Source organism: Hylobates moloch, unplaced genomic scaffold, assembly GCF_009828535.3.
Source record: "Hylobates moloch isolate HMO894 unplaced genomic scaffold, HMol_V3 SCAFFOLD_8, whole genome shotgun sequence".
Classification (NCBI taxonomy): Eukaryota; Metazoa; Chordata; class Mammalia; order Primates; family Hylobatidae; genus Hylobates; species Hylobates moloch.
In genome coordinates, this window is record NW_026652283.1 from 89,840,408 (window position 1) to 89,861,336 (window position 20,929).

At 39.6% G+C, this 20,929-nt stretch overlaps 1 protein-coding gene across 8 annotated transcripts in view; it reads right to left on the reverse strand.

The window, feature by feature from the left end:
* Nucleotides 1-17,888, reverse strand: part of MOBP (myelin associated oligodendrocyte basic protein) — a 63,027-nt gene extending 45,139 nt beyond the window's left edge. For all 8 annotated transcript variants that reach the window (XM_058442739.1, XM_058442736.1, XM_058442735.1 and 5 more), the window contains exons 1-2: nt 17,759-17,888; nt 5,653-5,736 (exon numbers count right to left, since the gene is read on the reverse strand). The gene's annotated coding sequence lies outside the window, so the exon portion shown is untranslated. The remainder of the gene's footprint in view (nt 1-5,652; nt 5,737-17,758) is intronic.
* Between the last annotated feature and the right edge of the window lie 3,041 nt (nt 17,889-20,929).

Genomic DNA, 20,929 nt, shown 5'->3' on the forward strand with positions numbered 1-20,929 from the left:
ACACTAAAAAGATTATTTTATACAACTTGAGGTTACAAGTTAAAAGACCAGTGCTGGTATAGAAGAAAGTATTCCAACATATAAACGTATGAAGTTTTAGTAACCAGGATGTTTACATTAAAAACAAGCTATAAATTTTTTTTAAAAGTAGACAAACAGGGAAGTAATAGAAAAAGAGGTAGCTTTTATAGCTAGCAATCATATTACAAATATTCTTAACTATGTAGTACTCAGAGAAAGGCAAAGGACAGTAAGGAAGCATCGTCTGTGTCCATCCTGATTGGTCCTCAAAAACAGGGGAAATGACGTCAGGTTGGGGGCAGGGGGAAAGCAGCCAATCAGAGGCACTGGCCAGGGAGGTGGGTCCATTCAACCACCATTGACTGAACTCGCACGTGGTGAGAGGAACGCCCACAGGCCGGTGAGCCCCAAGCTGTCACAAAGAACCCACGATTTCCTGCAAGTGAGGAGTGCACACGGGTGCTTCTATAAGAGCTATTTTGGAATAATAACTAGGAATCCAAAGATTCCATTCCCGGCCCAGGTTTTCACATATGCCTAACCACAGCCTTCCAAAAACTGCTCAGCCCCAACTCCTTAGCTGTGATAAAAATTATCCATGTTTCCCGAAGAGTAATTTCATTCCACATTCACCAGCTCCCTTAGAGACCTTTAGTAGTCTCTAAAACCTTGCTGATCCTCTCAGGCCAGAGGCTGACCTTGTCTGCTGAGTGTAGATTTACACAGTAAAAAACAATGGCTTCTGTGTTCATCAGTCCACAGCAGCAAAAACACAAAAATGTAGGACCCGAAGGTTGGCTGTAACTACTACATGCTGTCTCTAAGGATGTCATTATCTGTCTGTCCTTGTTTATCCATTTGTCTTTGTGACAACGATTATGTTTACAAATTAGTACAATAAATGTTGAACAGTAGATTGTTGGTGACAAACCAGTGCTAGGTAATGGAAAATTTCATACACATATTTATTTGGAATCTGGGTGCTTTTCCACAGAAAGCAGCAAGATGTCAAAATCTAATACTGATGTGGGGACCTGCCAAGACTATGAAAAAATGAAAACATAAGAAAGTCCTAATTATTTTGAAGGCCCATGTGGGGACACAAAACGAAGCCATGTTAAATGCCCTCATTGTTTTGCTTTGTTTTAGGCAACAAGGACAAAGTAATGTGGTCCAAGAACCACACTGCCCACCTGCAACTATCTCATAAAGTTGTGCAAAAGTCCTTTCTGATGAACAAACTCTACCTGCTTCCAGCTATTCTAAGGGAAAGGAAAGGGTGTGACCTACGATTGTTATCTTTAGCACACAGATAATTTATTTAGCAACTATTTCAGGAGTAAAACCTTCACTTATTGTAGTGGGGCCAGATAAACATTCAAGAAGTGCAGTAGTTTTCTGAATGTTGTGTAAATAACATGATACCCTTCAGTTTCTTGTATCTAAAATTATACAATACATGGTTTTAGTTTATGGACACTCAAATTTACCCTGGAATTGTATGTGGATGAATATTGCCACAATTTTCTATAGGCCAAGGGGACAGGCAGGCCCCGCTGGACTCTCCGTTTCTCTGCTGGCTGGCCCTGACTCTAGACTCACTTTTCCCTTGTCTATCCTCCACGTTGCCATAGAGATGATGTGAAATTGATTATATCTGTCCCTACTCAAAAACTTTAAGGGTCCCCTCAGTTACAGAACCAAGTCCTTGTTTCTCAATTAATACAGCACATAGACCCTTCACGGTTTGGTCTCTGTCCTTCACCTCCCACACCATTTCTTGCTGGTACAGGCCAGAAGCATTATCATGTGATCAGAAGATGGACCTTTCCCTGGAATGCCTTTTCCCTATCATGTCTGTGTGGTAAATACCTATTCATCCTTAACAACCCAGCTGAGGTCTTACCTCATTAGGATTTGATCCCTCAAAAAGATTTGTCCCTCTCTGGGCTATCTTTATAACTTGTACATACTTCTATTTGTGGACTATGTTATAATAATGTGGCTATATGTCTGTGATCTCAGCGTGAGCTCTCTGAGGACAGAGTTTCTGTCTGAATCCTCAGGGTTCTGTTTCACCATCCACTCAATGAATGAACTTTGACACTGATTGGATTGAAAGTGTCTTAAAGATTCACAGGTGCTTCTGTCCCCTGGGATGTTATGTAGGACTCGGGCTGCTTTTGTCAGGTTCTCAGCAAGGGTAGTTTAAAAAATTAAGGTTTTAGTATAAAATTGTCTCTCCATAGAAAGCATTATAATTTCAAAGTGTACTAGGTTTTACAATTATTTGCCTTCCTTAATCCAGTGTTTGTGGTGTAAGAAATAAGGAAATAAGGATGATTTGTTTCTCCCTATGAAAATGATGGGATTTTGAATGTACACATATGTAGGTAAAACAAATTCTCCTATAATTCTTTCCTGAATGATGGGGAAGACAACCAATCTCCCAAATTGAATTGTTTTATAGAAAAAACTAAATGATCTGTGGTCATAGCAGGGCACTTAAGAAGAGAACTCAGATTATCTGATGGGCTAATTTAGTTGCTCCACCTACAGCTAGTGAGTGGTGATAGCTACTAAGCTGCCTTGGGTTTTCCAGGGGTTCCATTCTTCTAGAGACAAAGAAGAGGCCAAGCTGGAGACCCAAGATGAAATAAGCACTAGATTGCTGACCACCCTATTCCCAAATTTTGTGTCCAAGACCATCATCTGAGTCATGCAATAGCAATTACACTGGTAGACTTCCTCAGCTGAGTGAAATGCCACTTATCTCTGTTCCATTTTGCAATCTCCATGCCTCCATCTTTATATTTACCATGTTATATTAAAACAATTCATTCATTCAAAAAAGCAGTCACTGAGCACATATGATGAACCAAACATAATGTTAGCCCCTGACAATATGACAACGAACAAAGACCCTGACCTCAGGAGTGCATATTCTAGCAAGGAAGACACACATTCACAAGTACTATCTTTAGAAGTAATTGTTTAATTAGAGTTGTGACTAGTGCCTTGAAGGAAAAGTGCAGGTGGCAGTAAGTCCATATAGATGAGGATCTTAACTAGTATAAGAGGTCAGGGAAGGCTTCTTAGAGGGTAGGAGCTGAAGAGTGAGTCAATGTTATTGCAGCAGAGAGAGGAGTAGGTCTAGAGTGTTTGGGACAGAAGGCTCTGAGTTGGGGTTGGTGAGGTACATTTGAGGACTTAGGACAAGGCCAGTGCAGCTATAACAATGAATGTAAGAAGGATAGTAGAGCACGATGGGCTGGAGAGGAAATCAGAAGTTGAGTTGTGAACTGACATGCTTGGTAGATCAAAAAATACTATAAGGGAGGGAAATCCTTAATATACTGAAGGATATTAAAGTAGAAATAAGTCATAATCAGAGGTGCATTTTTGTAAGCTCACTTCTATAGCTTTGAGGAAAATAGTTTTCATGGGCAAAGCCCATTCCAGGAGGCCATGTGACTAATGATGGTTGTGACAAAATATTCCAAGAGTAGAATTAACAAGACTTGATAATTCGTTGCACATAAGAAATGGTAATAAGGAGGAGTCAAGGGTATATCCAAGGTATGTTGTTTGAGCAACTAGATGGGTGTTGGAAGTATCTACTGGAGAAAAAGAAGGTTTGGGGGAAAAACAGAAGCCTGAGTTCACTTTTAATGCATTCAAGTTGAGGTGTTTGAAGGCTTCTAGATGAAGATGTCATGTGAATAGTTCAGAGGAGAAGTTGGCTCGAGATAGAATTTGAAAGTTGTTGGAGTATAGGTAGCAATTGAAGCCATGAGAGCAGATGGGATTGTCTTGGTGGCTGAATGAGAGAGGTAGAAGAGAAACTAGGAGCATGTGACATCATGGAAATCAAAGGGAAAAAGTATTTCAAAAGACAGAATGCTCAACTTTGTAGAATGATTCCGAGAGGTGGCATGATATGAGGACTACAAGAGTACATTTGATTAAGTGGTATGAAACTAATTGGTGGCTTTAGCAAGAGTTGATTCCATGGAGTTGTTGAAACAGAAGTTGAATTTGAGGGTTTATGGAGGGAATAGTGACTAAAGATAGAAAGAGAAACTATAGGCAACTCAGCCCAGAAATTTGAGAACAGTGGGAGAGACTGGTAGTAGCTAAAGAAGCATGTGGTTTGCAAAGGGTCCTTTGTGGGGGCAGAGGGAGATGTTTGGCTGGTTTGTTGAGTTGTTTGTAGTAATGAGATAAACTGGAGCATGCATAAGTGCTAATGGGAAGGAGAGAGGAAGAAATAGAAATAATATCAGAAAGAGAGGAAATAATTAATATTCTTGAGAAAAACCTGAGGAGCTAGCGTGCAGAGCACATGCAAATTGTTGGCCTTTGTTAGAAGACAGAAAACTTTTGACCATATGAAATCTCCATCTAGTAGTTTCCATTTTTCCAGTGAAATGGAAAAATGCTGAGAATAAGAGAGTTGGAGGCTTGAGAGGAATAGAATGGGTTTAAGAGAGATTTTGTAGAAATTAGACCGATCAGTTTTGAGAGTCTAATTGAGGTCACTGACTATTAATTTGTAGAAATACAAATCTGCTCCACTCTGTTTTTCTTTAGTTTTTCTTAGCAGCTTGGGTGTAGACATAGAGGAGATAGGTTCACCCCGGAGTGGAATTTGCCAGACAATTTGCAAGAGAAGAATTGAAGTAATGGATCTTAGAATCTATCAGTAATGCAAAGAAAATAGAAGGTAGAAAAAGGTGATAGATGAATGGATAGGTAAATGAACGGGAGGTGAAAGGGCAAGTCAACTAGAAGCACCTAGTGAAAGAAGACTTGTAATGGGATATGTATAACTAATGAAAAGAAAGGAAGATTGTGAATGAGATGCTAGATGTTTGCACTGTTTCGTTGATGGAGTAGTTTCAGGTATTGACAATGGTCATAGAATGACAATAGATGGATGAGCAGAGTGGATAATTCACTGGAGTGGTGAATAGTTCATTCAAGTAAATAGTAAAGTCACCTAAGTGGAGAGGGAGTGGGCGGCCCAGTAAAAAACCATCAGCGAAGGAGGAGGTGTGACTTGGAGGCCCATTGAAGGCTGCCACAGGAATGGAGCACAAGTTTCAAAATGCAGAGGTTTAACTAGAGGGTGAAGGCATAGTGGCCTAAAAGTGGCGATGGGGAGGACACTGACCCCACTCTCAAACCTGGAGCTACCTGGAGTGTAAAGTGGCCACCATTTGAGAGGCTAACAGATAAAGCCTTGTTCTCGGAGAACTGGCTAGATTCAGTTAACACAAAAAGATGGAATGGCTCTCCTGCAGAGTTTGGGAATATAAAGGGAGGAAGTCTGTTTATCAGAGAATGGCTGTTCCACTGTGCATGATATGTGGGTTTGTCAAATACACACATGGTGGCTTGGGTAGTAGTCCCTCTGGGGTAGAGAAAATTTTTTTTATATTCGTGCTCCCAGAACCTAGAATAGGGTGAGCCACCTGGACATACTAAAGAAATGTTTAACTCTTACTGGAAATTTGATTGCTCATTCTTTTGCTGATTCTGCATTCTACTGTGACATTCTGAATACTAGTCATCATTATGCAAAAATGTAGATGCAGATCCAAAAGGCTATAAGAGATTCATTTATACCTGTATTTTCATCCGTACACATCTGCTGATTGGATCTCTGTTATGAGCTTGTCTTGGTATCATTTGCTTCTTTTTTTTTTTTTCCTAAAAGTGAAGCAGTAGAATATGATCTGGTTAATATAGTGTTTTGGTTACTCAGGTTGCAGTTAATTCAAGTGTGTTATACATGGAGCTTCACTCTCACAATCCTAGGGAGGATTATGACGTTTGATCTAGATGCCATCTGCCAGCTGAGAGATGGGGGAAAGATATAGTCACAAAATCACGTGTAAACTTTTAATAACCGCCTTAACATTATACAGAAAAAAAAAAGCTGCATGTCCAGTTAATTCACTGTCATTATATAGAAAATCTGTATTTCTTTTTTTCATTTCTCCTAGTAAATTTGAGCTTTACAAGCCTAATTTTTGCTTGTAAACTTGATAAATGAAATTCCAGAGTCTGGCTCTAAAAATATAAATCTTCACAATCAAATAAATCATCCCAAGAAAGGAGCTTAAGGAATATCCTCCTCCTTTTCTATGGCTCTCAAAGAAGAGATGTGTTCTTTGTGCTGTAAATTACATGAAAAAATCCAATTTGATAAAGCATCAAATTGAGAACTTCCAGAGGATATTAATATTGTTTTCATATGAAATATGGAAGTTCATGTGACTATTCATAACCTTTGGTCCCATTCCTTATTAATATATATCAGATCTCAGAAGGGCTATTTGAAAAAAAAACAAAGGTCATATAAGATTATAAAGATTCTCTTGGGAGGCCGAGGCGGGTGGATCACGAGGTCAGGAGATCGAGACCACGGTGAAACCCCATCTCTACTAAAAATACAAAAAATTAGCCGGGCGTGGTGGCGGGCACCTGTAGTCCCAGCTACTCGGAGAGGCTGAGGCAGGAGAACGGCGTGAACCCGGGAGGCGGAGCTTGCAGTGAGCCGAGATTGCGCCACTGCACTCCAGCCTGGGCGACAGAGCGAGACTCCGTGTCAAAAAAAAAAAAAAAAAAAAAAAAAAAAGATTATAAAGATTCTAGACACAAAAATAGCCTCCAAAAGAACTCTGTAATTCTGATTGGTTCTCTTAGTTGATCATTTTTATTCTAGTAATAAGGATGTAATTGAAAACTTTGTGTGATGAACTATAGAAATCTTTGTAAGTTTTAAGTGAAATCAGATAAGAATCACTAGCATGTTTCTTTTCTCCCCTCTGCTTGACAGAATAATTGAAATCCTATGAGTCTACAAGCTTTCTTATTTAGAAAAATGATCAGGGCCATGCGCGGTGGCTCAGGCCTGTAATCCCAACACTTTGGGAGGCCAAGGCGGGTGGATCACGAGGTCAGGAGTTTGAGACCAGACTGACCAACATGGTGAAACCTCGTCTCTACCAAAAATACAAAAATTAGCCAGGCACAGTGGCAGGCGCCTGTAATCCCACCTACTCGGGAGGCTGAGGCAGGAGAATCGCTTGAACCCAGGAGGCAGAGGTTGCAGTGAGCTGAGATTGAGCCACTGCACTTTAGCCTGGGTGATAGAGCGAGACTCCATCTCAAAAAAAAAAAAGAAAAAGAAAAATGATCAGTCGTAATACAGAAGCAAGTATTGAATTTAAACTCCTGCTGAAACAATAAAGCTGAAAAAATATACAGAAGAATTATTCTCAGGCACTGGATGGCAATCATTGCAGGGCTATGATCCTTGAGAGAAAGGAAACAAAGCAGTTAAACCCCACATTCATCCTGGTTTTTCCTTTGAAGATATTTTTCAATCTGCTGTACAGGTAAAAAAGAGTCAAAGAAGAGACAAAAAGAAACAGAGGTAAGAGTTAGGGGATACTAAGACCGTGGGAATCTGGAAGGGTGGAGGGGAGAATAACAGACAATAGGGAACCACTGGGAAAATATACAGTCATGTGTTGCTTAATGACAGGGATAAATCCTGAGAACTGAGTCATTAGGCAATTTTGTCATTGCACAAACATCATAGATGGTTTAGCCTGCTACACACCTAGACTGTATGGTACAGCCTTTTGCTCCCAGGCTACAAACCTGTACAGCATGTAGCTGTACTGAATACTGCAGGCAACTGTAACACAACAGTAATTAAGTATTTGCATATTGAAACATATCTAAAATAGAAAATGTACAGTAAAATACAGTATAAAAGATTTAAAATGGTACAGCTATATAGGGCACTTACCATGAATGGAGCTTGCAGGCCCAGAAGTTGCTCTGGGTGAATCAGTAAATGAGTGGTGAGTAAATGTGAAGGCCTAGGACATTACAGTGTACTACCATAGACTTTATAAATGCTATATACTTAGGCTACACTAGAATTATTTTTTAAATTTTTTCTTTCTTCAAAAATAAATGTTAGCTTACTGTAACTTTTTACTTTATAAACTTAAATTTTCTTAACTTTTTGACTCTTTTGTAATAACACTTAGCTTAAAACACATTATATAGCTATAGAAAAGTATTTGTCTTTATATTCTTATTCTATAAGCTTTTTTCTATTTTTAAAATTTTTAATTCTTTTTTACTTTTTAAACTTTTTTCTTAAAAACTAAGATGCAAACACACACATTAGCTTAGGCCTACACAGGGTCAAGATAGTCAATATCACTGTCTTCTACCTCCACCTCTCATCCCACTGGAAGTTCTTCAGGGACTATAACACACATGGAGCCGTCATCTCCTATGACAACAATGTCTTCTTCTGGAACACCTCGTGAAGAACCTGCCTGAGGCTGTTTGTTTGTTTTTTTTTTTTAAGATGGAGTCTCGCTCTGTTGCCCAGGCTGGAGTGCAGTGGCGCGATCTCGGCTCACTGCAAGCTCCACCTCCTGGGTTCACACCATTCTCCTGCTGAGGCTGTTTTACAACTACCTTTTTTTAAATACAAGTAGAAGGAGCACACTCTAAAATAACAATAAAAAGTGTATTATAATAAATACACAAACTAGTAACAAATTCATTTATCATCATTACCAAGTATTATGTACTGTACATAATTGTATGTGCTGTACTTTTATACAATTGGCAGCACAGTAGATTTGTTTACACCAGCATTACCACAAACAGATGAGTAATGTGTTGTGCTATGATGTTATGACAGCCATGGCATCACTAGATGACACGAATTTTTCAGCTCCATTATAATCTTATGGGACCACCACTGTCATTGACCAAAACATTGTTATGCAGTGCATGACTGTATATAATTTCTCTCAGATCCTTGGCCAGATCCAAAGTTGCACAATTGCAGGGTGAAACTGTGGGAAGCCCCTTAAAAAATTTTGCTAAGAGGCTGATAACCAAGCAGAAATATCTGAATTCACATATTAATGAGGAGACATTGTGAACATCCCAATCTTTCAGTTGAGACCCCAGAAACCTCTCACTCTAGAATAGGGACAACTCACAGAAGTAAATGCAAAGATAAAATAGGTCTGACCTAGCAAGGCCTGAAACCAAGACTTGACTGGGTCAGAGTGACTCTCTGGTAATTTAACATAATCCAGAACCTCTACAATCTATTATCCACAATGTCCAGCATACAATAATAATTACCAGACATTCAAAGAAACAGGAAAAGGATACCAAATTTTTTTTAATGGTCAGTGGAAGCAGACCCAGAGATTATCATTATTGATATGTTAAAGTAGAGAAAAGATAAACATAATGTATGACAAAATGAGGCTTTTCCATAAAGAATAAGAATTTTTTTAAAAAATCAAACAAAATAAATCAATCACAATATGGGGAAGCAGAGGGAATCCAAGATGGAACGCAGGCTGTGACTAATAAAACTGACTACAATAAATAAATCAAATGAAATGAATCACATAACCACACTAAAGGGAAGGGGGGAAGAAAGGATATGGCTGAAGTAACTTTGAAAAATAGTGTAGATAATCCTACAATAGTAGAATTAAGCAAATAAATACATTATAGATAATGAGAATCCAGTTTCTTACTATCCAAAGAATGAAGTCACAAAAAAGGAAAGGAAGAAGGCTAGAATGAAACTTGTGCTGCTAGATTGGAGTCAGAAATACAGAAATAAATATAGGTGTGTGCATATGTAAGTTAGTATACACACACAGATTTCCTAGCTCTGCCGAGAAGCTTTAGAAGAAGTAACACCCCAATAGCAAGGAATACACCACATATGGTTTGGCTTTGTATCCCCACCAAATGTCATGTTAAAATGCAATCCCCAGAGTTGGAGGTGGACCCTGGTGGGAGGCGATTGGATCATGGTTTCTCATGAATGGTTTAGCATCATCCCCCTCGGTACTGTCCTCACGATAGTGAGTTCTCATCATATCTGGTTGCTTAAAAGTGTGAGCACCTCCTCCCTCTCTCTTTCTCTCTCTCTCCTGCTCCCATCACCTGAGATGTCTCACTTCCCCTTTGCCTTCTGTGATGATTGGAAGCTTCCTGAGGCCTCCCCAGAAACAGAAGTTGCTATGCTTCCTGTATAGCCTGCAGAACCATGAGCCAACTAAGCTTCTTTTTTCTATAAATTACTCAGTGTCAGATATTTCTTTATAGCAATGCAAGAATGAACTGATACAACAAGTAATAACCAAATTTTGTTTTTTAACTATCATTAGTGTACTAGGCTGGACTGGTAAAGTGTCCCTGAGACAGAGAAAATACAAGTTTATCCTGGAAAAAATTGTGATGTCAGAAAATGTTCAGAGAGGTTGGCAACATGTGAAAAAGGCACAGGAGCTAACCTAAAAGAGCTCCTACCAAAGTTATTTGAGCAAGAAGGTAAATAAGAATAGTATTGGATTATAAACCAAGGAATAAAATGAATATTGTTGGGCTTATACTGATATAAATAAATAACTGAATAAATAAGTAAATAAATGGAGTAGAAGAGATAGCCTTCCTTAAAGAATCATTCCAACTAACAAATGTAGAAGCAATGAGGGAAATAGAAAATCACTATTAGAATACCATAATAATAATTTCTGTAAGCATCAACTAATGGATGCTAAAATTAGTAGGTGAAAGTGTAAGGAGGAACACAATATTTGTATAATCTCAAAATATCCCCCCAAGAAAGATTTACTAATTAAAAAGAAAAGAATAATCACTTTAAAGTGGAGAAATCTGGGAAGCATCATCTCAGCCAAATGATCAAGGTTAACATCACCAGTAATAAGACAGATCATCCTCATTTATTCTCTGATATGAGAAGCACACATCATCTCTGTGTAATTCTTTTCAATAATATATAACTTCAACCTAATCATGAGAAGACATCAGAAAAACTCAAATTGAAGGACACTATACATAACTTTTCAATGCTTTTAAAAAGTCTCAAGGTCATAAAAGAGAAGGAAAAACTGAGGAATTGTCACAGGTTAGAGAAAATTAAAGAGACCAGATAACTAAATGCAATGCAAGATCCTGGATTAGTACCTGACAGAAAAAGGACATTAGTGGTAAAACTTGTAAAATACGATTAGAGTCTACAGTTAATTAATAATGTATCAATGTTAATTTATTAGTTTTATTAGTTGTGCTACACAGTTACGTAAGATGTTAACATTAAAGAAAGCAATGTAAAGGGCACACTGCATGTATTCGCAATGTGGGTAATATCCCCTCCAAAAGATGAAAACTGGATCTTGAGGGGAGGCAAAAAAACCTTACTTGTTTTATTTTATTTTTTTAAATCTCAGACCTATGTAAGAATTCTCACTCTTGTTATGCGCAAAGCACAGATATGTACCATACATAAGCACACATACTATACATATGTAGTATTAAAATTTAATGGAAGGGGAGAAGCAATTAGGGGAAAATGGCTTTTTAGGGGGATGATGTGTATAATTTAGGAGTTCCATGTGTCATCTGCCATATAACAACATTTCAGTCAATGAGGGATCATTTAAACAACAGTGGCCCCAGGAGATTATAATATTGTATTTTTACTGTATCTTTTCTATGTTTAGACATATAAATATTTACCATTTTATTAAGTAGCCTGTACCATCTAGGTTTGTGTAAGTACACTCTATGACGTTCACACAATGACTAAATTGTCTAATGTCTCGTTTCTCAGAATGTATCCTTGTTGTTAACCAACACATCACTGTAATTTGAGTCTGTGTTTCATTTAAGTTAATGCCATCCAGGTGTTTTTATTACAGTAACTTACATAAACCATCAAGAGCCAGTGATTGGAATTTGAGTAATTTGATTCAGTGTTTCATTTAAGTTAATGCCATTTATATGTTTTTATTACAATAACTTACATAAACCATCAAGTATCAGTGATTGGAGTAGGAACTCTCAAATCCCTTGTTTGGAGCATTCAGAAAACCAGCCAAGTGAAGAAAAGTAGAGCTAAAAATAGAGCTAAAAAACATATTTAGCCCCTGTCTCTCTGTGTTTCAACCACATTCAATTGTCTCAATGTGTTATGGTTCCTTCTACCTTGGACTGGTATTTCCAGAAATACCTCCCCAGCTCACTTCACTTGTGTAACACCTACCCAAGAATACAAGATTTCAAGTCAAATATGCCTCCCTCAGGGAACACTTTCTTAGCCACTTAGTCTGGATTAACTCTCGAGTACCCTTATTACACAACCTTATAGCTTCCTGTGCTGGTTTTCCTTTGTTTTTATGGTGTACAGTGTGTGATGTTTTGATACATATATTCTGTGGGAAATGATCTTATTTTCTGTATTCTTTCTTAATGCTCTGGCATCTGGGGCATTGCTGAGCCTGGAGACGCTGCCCCTCCCAGGGCTAGCTGATTCCTTGAGATAGCAATTGCCTCCCCTGTGAGCTGCCATTTATATGCAAATCAACCAATCCAGAACCCAAATTCACCAACTACCTCCTTTACTGAGCTCTTACAAGTTGAACTAATATTCTTCTGCCTTTGTCACTCCAGGACCAGATACCAAACAGCTCCTACACCTCAGAGCCCCATGAAATTATTCAAACTAGCCAATCTTAAGCATGCCTCTCCTGCTTACTCTGCCTAGACCATTTCTCCCAACAAAAACCACAATAAAGGCTCTCTCCCATGCGTTTTCACCCTCACTCCTCTGACTCCTGACCTAAGACCTTGGTGCTTCCCCATGTGGCCAAGTGGCCCTTCCCCATGTTCCCCCTCATCCTGGGAGTGATGAGTAAAACACTGTCTTTTCAATGGCAACCATCTCCTGATCTGGTTGGCCTCACCATACCTGAACAAAAACAAAATCAGAAGTACATTTTAAAACAGGAAGATTCCTTAACCACCCAGAGCACAGCTGATACCAGGTATTTACCTAATGTTTTAAGGGTGACAGAAGCAACAGAAGCCAGAGTGGCCTGCACAGCTATTATAAGAAGTCACTCTTGGAGCACACATGATGGGATCTAATCCCAGGGACCCAGTCCAGCCCCGCAGATTTCCAGGTTGTGGAAAGCAGCTTAACCCCTATCCACAAGACTCTCTGGCCTCCCAACCCTTCCATGTCCTGGCCCCCAATTATTTTTTTTTCCTTTTTGAGACAGAGTCCCAGTTTTCTTTTCAAGGCAGTCACCCAGGCTCGAGTGCAGTGGCATGAACATGTCTTCATACTGCGTTGACCTCCCAGGCTCAAGTGATTCTCAAGCCTCAGCCTCCTAAGTAGCTGGGACTATAGGCATGCACCACCACACTTGGTTAATTTTTGTATTTTTTGTGGAGATGGGGTCTCCTCATGTTGCTCAGGCTGGTCTTAAACTCCTGAGCTCAAGTGATCTGCCTGCCTCAGCCTCCCAAAGTGCTAGGATTACAGGCATGAGCCACCATGCCTGGCTAGTGGTCCCCAATTCTTTTGGCTGCGTGAGAGAATGGGGCCCTCATTTTTCACTCCAGGATGGTCCATCATGGAAATATCCTTTGAGTAGTCTTTTAAGTAGAAAACACTTTATCAAACTACAGAGTGACTTTTATGGCCCAAATGAAACAGTCATAATAGCTAATGCTACATTTTCCCAGTAGTTGAGTTCCTCAATATTAAATAGCACTATGTACAGAACCCCAAAATTTTAACCTAATTCAGTATTTAGGAGAAAAAAGTTAATCTTTGTCATCCAGGGAACAGTCCTATTAAAGCCACAATATGTTCACTGTACTACAAAGGTCATACAATAGGTTAACCAACTGCCCTGCATTTAAGTTTTTTATGACTTCGGTGTTTTCTCTGCAAAAAACAAAAACAAAAGGGATATTTTATATTTGTTAATCTAAGGAATTCATTTTAGTAATTTTCTCAAAGTAAAGAAAGTCTGCTGGGAAGTCAAAGCCTCTATCTCCAAAATGACAAAACTGCCAGCCACTTCCAAACAGAAGTTCTCTTACTTACAAAGGAAATGAGAGTTCTGTCTCTACGAGGCACCCAAGGGGTAGGGACTTGAAGTTAACCTTGGTGATTCTGAGGAAACCACCACAAGGTTCTCTATAGTAGTTATAGAAAACCCTTTGGACTTGAAGACACCAGAAGCCCTCATCCACCTGCGTGCAAACATTGTGTGGAGAAATGAACTCTGCTCTGCACTTGCAGAGGTGGTGGATCTGGTCGCTGAGTCAATGCCTCTACACCTGTTGCTTCTTGGGAGCGCTGTGGTGTCTATATCTCAGTATATGTTAGATTCCTTCTATGTGTAATTACTAGCTCTCTGGATGTGGCCACTGGGCCATTGTAGCAGGTAATGCAGAGCTGAATGGAAACAAGTGCAGGAGGGGCATGCCAGCATGCCAGAGGAGCTGGTAAAGGACTCATGCCTCATGCCGGAGGAGGAGGTGGAAAAGAACTTGGAATGGTGATGTTCCACACTTGGGGTTGATAGAGACTGAAATACCAAGAGGAGTTTGGTGTCAGCCCATCATATCCTGGTGTAATTGAATTGTTAAGGTGGAAGGGTCAGCCCAGTGGCCTCCAAGGCAGATATGCCTACCCCATGCGAGTTCCCAAGAAGTTTCACTGAGGTTCAGAAACATGAGGTATAAGACTTTTCTTTTGCCGGGTGCAGTGGCTCACGTCTGTAATCCCAGCACTTTGGGAGGCTGAGGTAGGCAGATCACGAGGTCAGGAGATTGAGACCATCCTGGCTAACATGGTGAAACCCCGTCTCTACTAAAAATACAAAAAAATTAGCTGGGCGTGGTGGCACAAGCCTGCAGTCCCAGGTACCTGGGAGGCTGAGACGGGACAATTGCTTGAACCTGGGAGACAGAGGTTGCAGTGAGCCACTAGGCTGGTGCACTGCACTCCAGCCTAGTGAGACAGTGAGACTCCATCTCAAAAAAAAAAAAAATAGACTTTTCTTTTCACATATGTTATCTACAAAGATAAAAATGAGATTGTTACATTTAACATTTAATGCATGGGTTGATCCTGCCACCCTCATTCAGCACAAGTTAGCTAGCCACGCCCTGAACAATGGACGGTCATCTGGGTGCCTTCACTTGTCCCTTTGCTCTTAGTATACTGAAAATTATTGCAAATTGAGCCTGGTGAGTGGATTTGTTGATTATATCTTCTGGTTTTTAGCTGTTTTAGCTGAACTTATTCTTTCATAAGGAACTAGTGAATAACTTAAGACTTTAAGATCATACTAGTAGTAATATAAGCCCAAATTAATTTTTTAATAGGCAGAGCTAACTCTGCCCCTACTACTAGGAAGATCTTTTTATTAAATTAACAAAGAGGAAGAAAAACTAAATTTGACATTGAACTCAATTATTCTCATTAAAAATACAACTGTTATTTTTAGTGAGAACAAATAATTTTATACCATTAATAAAAATTATTTTAAAATATTGCTTAGTTCATTTTCAGCTCATCTTTTTAACTTCAATTTTTGTAATTTTAAAGTAAAGTGTGTGATGTATTAGTAAAAAAGAATAATGCATCTCATCCATAAATTCAATAGGCTTGTACCATAGTTGAGTTCTGAGCTCTGTCATTCACTAGCTGTGTGTAATCATAGGCTAGTCTCTGGATCTCGATTTTCTTCTCTGTAAAATGTGAATGATAGTTCCTACTTCACAGATTTTGTTGAGAAGACTTGTTTTAAGAATGTCTGGTACAGCTTAAGGATCTCAGAGTTTTGATTCCTGTCCCCAGAAGGGGACAGTTTTTAACAGTTTTGGCCAGTTATTTTGCTAGTTGTCCCTCAATATGGGTGTGGTCTGTAGTTCAATGCTGAGGTGTGAGTACTAGAACATGTAGGAAACACTTTTGATCAGGAGACTTTTTGCAGCGTTGCCAGAGGTCCGCCTCCTCCACTAGGGCATACGTCCCCGTCAACCCGCGAAAGGATGCCAGCCAGCCTGGAGTGGCTACCCAGGGAAACTCTATTGAGTCGTATCTGCTTTCAGCAGATTGTTGCACTTAGAAAGGAATTATTACATTTATGAAAATAATACTTAGAGAGCAGTAGACACGAGTCCAACACACACAAAGAATCTAAATTGAATACCTCACTTTAAGCCTATAAGATCACATACAGGTCACTGTAATTGCTGTTTATAATCCAAGGGCAATACTTACACACTTTTGGTGATTCCTTGGAAATTATCTGTAAAAGCTCTAGATTTTTAATTTTTGACAATTTGGTGTACAAAGATTTTAGGTACTCATTTAAAATCCTAGTAACTATTAGGTAAACAAGACCTTGAATTTGAAAATTGTATACTCAGATTCAAGTATGAATTTGAATATGTATGATCTAAAATGCAAGTCTATTCCTTTGAAAACTGCATAATTGTGAGAAAACTGCAGACCAAACCCGTACTGAGGGACATTTAGCAAAATAACTGGCTTATACTCTCCAAAACTGTCTAGGTCAAAGCTGCCTCAGATATGGTTCCAGATTAAAGGAGGCTGAGGGGACAGGACAACAAAAGGTCATGCATGGTTCTCAATTCGCTCCTTGGACAATTGATGAAATCTAGATATCTCTAGATTTAAAAATAGTATTTTCTCAATAGTAATTTTCTAATTTTAATTAATTCCAATTAAAATAAATTTTAATTAAAATTAATCAGATATAAATATATGTATATATATACATCTTCCTAGTAGTAGGGGCAGAGTTAGCTCCGCCTATTAAAAAATTAATTTGGGCTTATATTACTACTATATATATATATACACACACATATTTATATATACACACACATATATATGGATACAGAGCGAGAGAAAGAGAATGATAAAGGAAATATGGTAAAACAGGAACATCTGGGTAATTTGGCTGCACCTGAAATTTTTTGTATTGTTTGCAACTTTTCTGAAAATCTGAAACAATTTTTAAAACTCACTCACCAACAAGTCTCCTGCTTGTTGTCACAACAACAGCATATCTGCACACCTGGCAGCAGCCTGCTCTCTGCCTCCCTGATTTATTCACAAAGAATTAAAAAGTCCTTTCCCCGTTTTCCTGCTAGTACTGTAGGCCAAGTTCATTACTCGCTTCCCTGACACATAATATTTTTTCCTTTCTCTGTCATCCATAGAACTGAAAACTCCCTGTTGTTTCTAAGATATTCTGTATCAGACAAAGCATTAGCGCCGTTCCGTTTAAGATTGTTGGTCTACAGGGGGCAGAATTCCAAAAAGATTTGGGCTTTGTTGTTCCATTAACATCCCCCACACATAAATCCAACTGTATGAGGAAAAAAATTGTTCCTAGATAAGAAGAAAAACTCATTTTTAAATCATGACAAATAATAGAATAGAAAAAAAAAAAAAAAAGCAGCAGCAGCAGCAGCATGTACTACCATCCATCTAGCTCCAGGAACACTGGGCTTTGAATCTGAGGAAATCTGAGTGAGGGCTCAGAGCCTCTCTCTGGCTCAGACGATTTCCAAACATCAGCAGGAACGTTCCAGGAGGCCCCCTGCCCACATCAGAGTAAACGTGGTGTCCTCTGTTCTTGTTTTCTCCATCCTTGTATGTCCTCTCAATCTTGACTATTCTTACAGAAAGTTTTCCCTGGGATATAATGAAATGGCCCATACAAAAAAGTACACTTGTCATTTAAAGATGAAAGTATAAAATGAAGTAAAATAAAAACCAATGGAATCCTCTTACCTTCAAATAGCAGTTGTTGTGTGAAACAGATTCTGCGTCTATACCACGTCCCTGAGGGTTTGAGCCTACTTCAATGCATGCAGAATATATAGGGAGAGGTTATAGATCTGGGTTTTTCATTACACAAGGTGTTTTTGATGAGTCCTCAGCGAAGATCCACTTAAAAACAAAAGCTACACAAAGACTACAAAAAGGCCACACAAAGTTTAAACAAAAGGCTAAAGAAAGACCAAACAAAAGCCAAAGAAAGTTTAAACAAAGAGTGAAACAAAGATAAAACAAAGGCCAAAGACAAAAACAAAGAGCAAAAGAAAATCTAAACAAAAGCTAAGCTAAGCTATAAACATATCTCACACACACACACACACACACCCCACATTCACTCTACAGCCCCCCAATATTCACATATTCCAGCCTCCCACCTCCCACATAATCAACACCCCATGTGAAAACTCACCCCTTAAGGTTCATTCCACACGAACTCCAGTTAAGTTCCATGCCAGGTCCAACCACACCACACACCAGCTCACCCCACCAAACCACACACCCTTCCACCAACATGCTACGCCACCACAGTGCCATCCTACCCAGCATCCCATACCTCACTCACACATCACAAGCCATACCCATAAGCCATGAACACAGCTGCAATCACATTGACAAATTCCAAGAGTTTTTATACTCCATGTAGATTAAATACCGATCCACACTTCCTTCCCTGAAACACTCATGTATACCCATAGATATACCCCAGAACTAAAATTCACACACACATGCCCCCCTTGTACACTTGATTTAGCAAGAGTCTAATCCAGTCTAGTTACAACTAACATTGAATTTGGAAGTTTCCATGACAATTACCGTATGCATTCACATTTATGAAAACACATATAGATCATCTCTTACGTTGAATAGTTTCTGCAAATGATAAATCTCATTCAATTAACATTGCATTGGCTTCAGTCTTAGACACCAGCATTTTCTTATTATGTTCCTAAAATGTGGGGCCACACCTTTCTGTGCTCTGTTAAATGCCATGGGTCCTGTAACTCTGCTTCTGCTATTTATTTTATAGATGTAGAACTACCCACTAATGATTTGAAAGATGAAAGCTTACTTCTGAAACCAATCCAACCAACAGCAGCCTTGCCTTTTGAATTCCCAGAGCCCCCTGCATGACAGTACAATGTAAGTGTCAACATTACCACCAAGTTTCTCTTTAGGCTCTTGTCTCAGTAAAGAATCAGCCAGGGAACCTTGAAAAGGTAATCCAGTGAGACTACAAACATTGACTATAAATCTCTTTGTACACTAACATTTTTGTTTTTGTTTTGAGACGGAATCTGGTTCTGTCTCCCAGGCTGGAGTGCAGTGGCGCTCTCAGCTCACTGCAACCTCCACCTCCTGGATTCAAGCTATTCTCCTGCCTCAGCCTCCTGAGCAGCTGGGACTACAGGCACCCACCATCATGCCTGAATAATTTTTGTATCTTTTAGTAGAGACAGGGTTTCGCCATGTTGCCCAGGCTGGTCTCAAACTCCTAACCTCAGGTGATCCGCCGACCTTGGCCTCCCAAAGTGCTGGGATTACAGGCTTGAGCCACCGCGCCTGGCCTCTTCGTATACTAACTTTATAGTTAGTTAAACATTCTTTCTCTGAGTAATGAGTTATAGATGTTTGCTGGTTGATTCACTCCCACTGTGATGCCAGTATTTTGCTTGTGTTGTACTGACTGTGACTGAGGGCTGGGGAGTAGGGTAAGATGGTTTAGAGTTTGAGCTCTGGAGGCCCTGACACTGGGATCATCACAGGACCCACCTCAAGGATTTGAGTGAGGACTAAATCAGTTAATACGTGTTCACTGGTGGAAAGAATGCCTGGCACACAGAGTCCTGCACCAATGTCACTCTTATGGCCCTGGCCCTAAAGGAGGTTACCAATAGGGGTGGGTGGCAGTTATAAGGACTTGTTTTCTATTCACAAAATAACTGGAGACTAATTCAGGCTATTTAAAAAATACAAGATCCAGTAGATATATTATAAAGCTCTATCTTTATTAAAAGACCCTCTGCTTCTCAAATCTTTCCAATAAAAGTTCTTAATGACACATTTTGGGGAAGTCCCATCTTTGATCTCCTACTCCACCATATATAGAGTGATATACAGTTTATGCAACCAAAGTATGGAGGTTCCACAAAATGCTCGTAATGCCATCTCTTTCTATTTCTACTTAAGTGTTAGTGTTTGCCCTTAGTGCGGTGGCACCCTCACTCCCAGAACCACGGGGGAGGCCATGTCTGAGTCAGTGTCACTCTTCTTGAATGGCAGCCTGTGTTCCACACAGAGCAAGACCTCCCAGGACTCACAGTCACAATTAAGAAACTTGCTAACACTACAGAGGATTTTCCCACAGAAACTTTGGCTACAATTGACAATCCCCACATGTTATGAGTTAAAATGTGTCCCATCCCTCATCTCTCAAATTCCTTTGTTGAAGTCCTAACCCCTAGTATCTCAGAATTTGGAATGAGGCCGGGTGCAGTGGCTCACTCCGGTAAGCCCAGCACTTTGGCCAGGAATTTGAGACCAGCCTGGCCAACAGGGCAAAACCCCATCTCTACTAAAAATACAAAGAAATTAGCCAGGTGTGGTGGCATGTGCCTAACATTACAGAGGATTTTAATTCCCAGCTACTCAGGAGGCTGAGAATCGAGAATCGCCTGAACCTGAGATGCAGAGGTTGCAGTGAGCCAAGATTGCACCACAGCACTCCAGCCTGGGTGACAGAGCAAGACTCTCTCAAAAAAAAAAAAAAAAAAAAAAAAAAAAGAATTTGGATTCAAATAAGGATTTGAAGACAGACCACAGAGGTGATCAAGTTATGAAGTCGTTAGGGTGGGCTCTGAGGCAACATGACTAGTGTCCTTACACAAAGAAATTTGGACAGAAAGACACATTTGGAGGGAGGACAATGTGAAGCCACAGGGAGAAGATGGTCATCCACAAGCCAAGGAGGGAGGCCTGGAACAGATCCTCCATTCACAGCCCTCGGAAGAAACCAGCCCTGCCCATACCTTGACCTCAAACTTCAAGTTTTGAGAACTGTGAGACAATTCATTTCTGTTGTGTACGTCACCCAGTTGGTGGTACTTTATTTCAGCAGCCCTAACA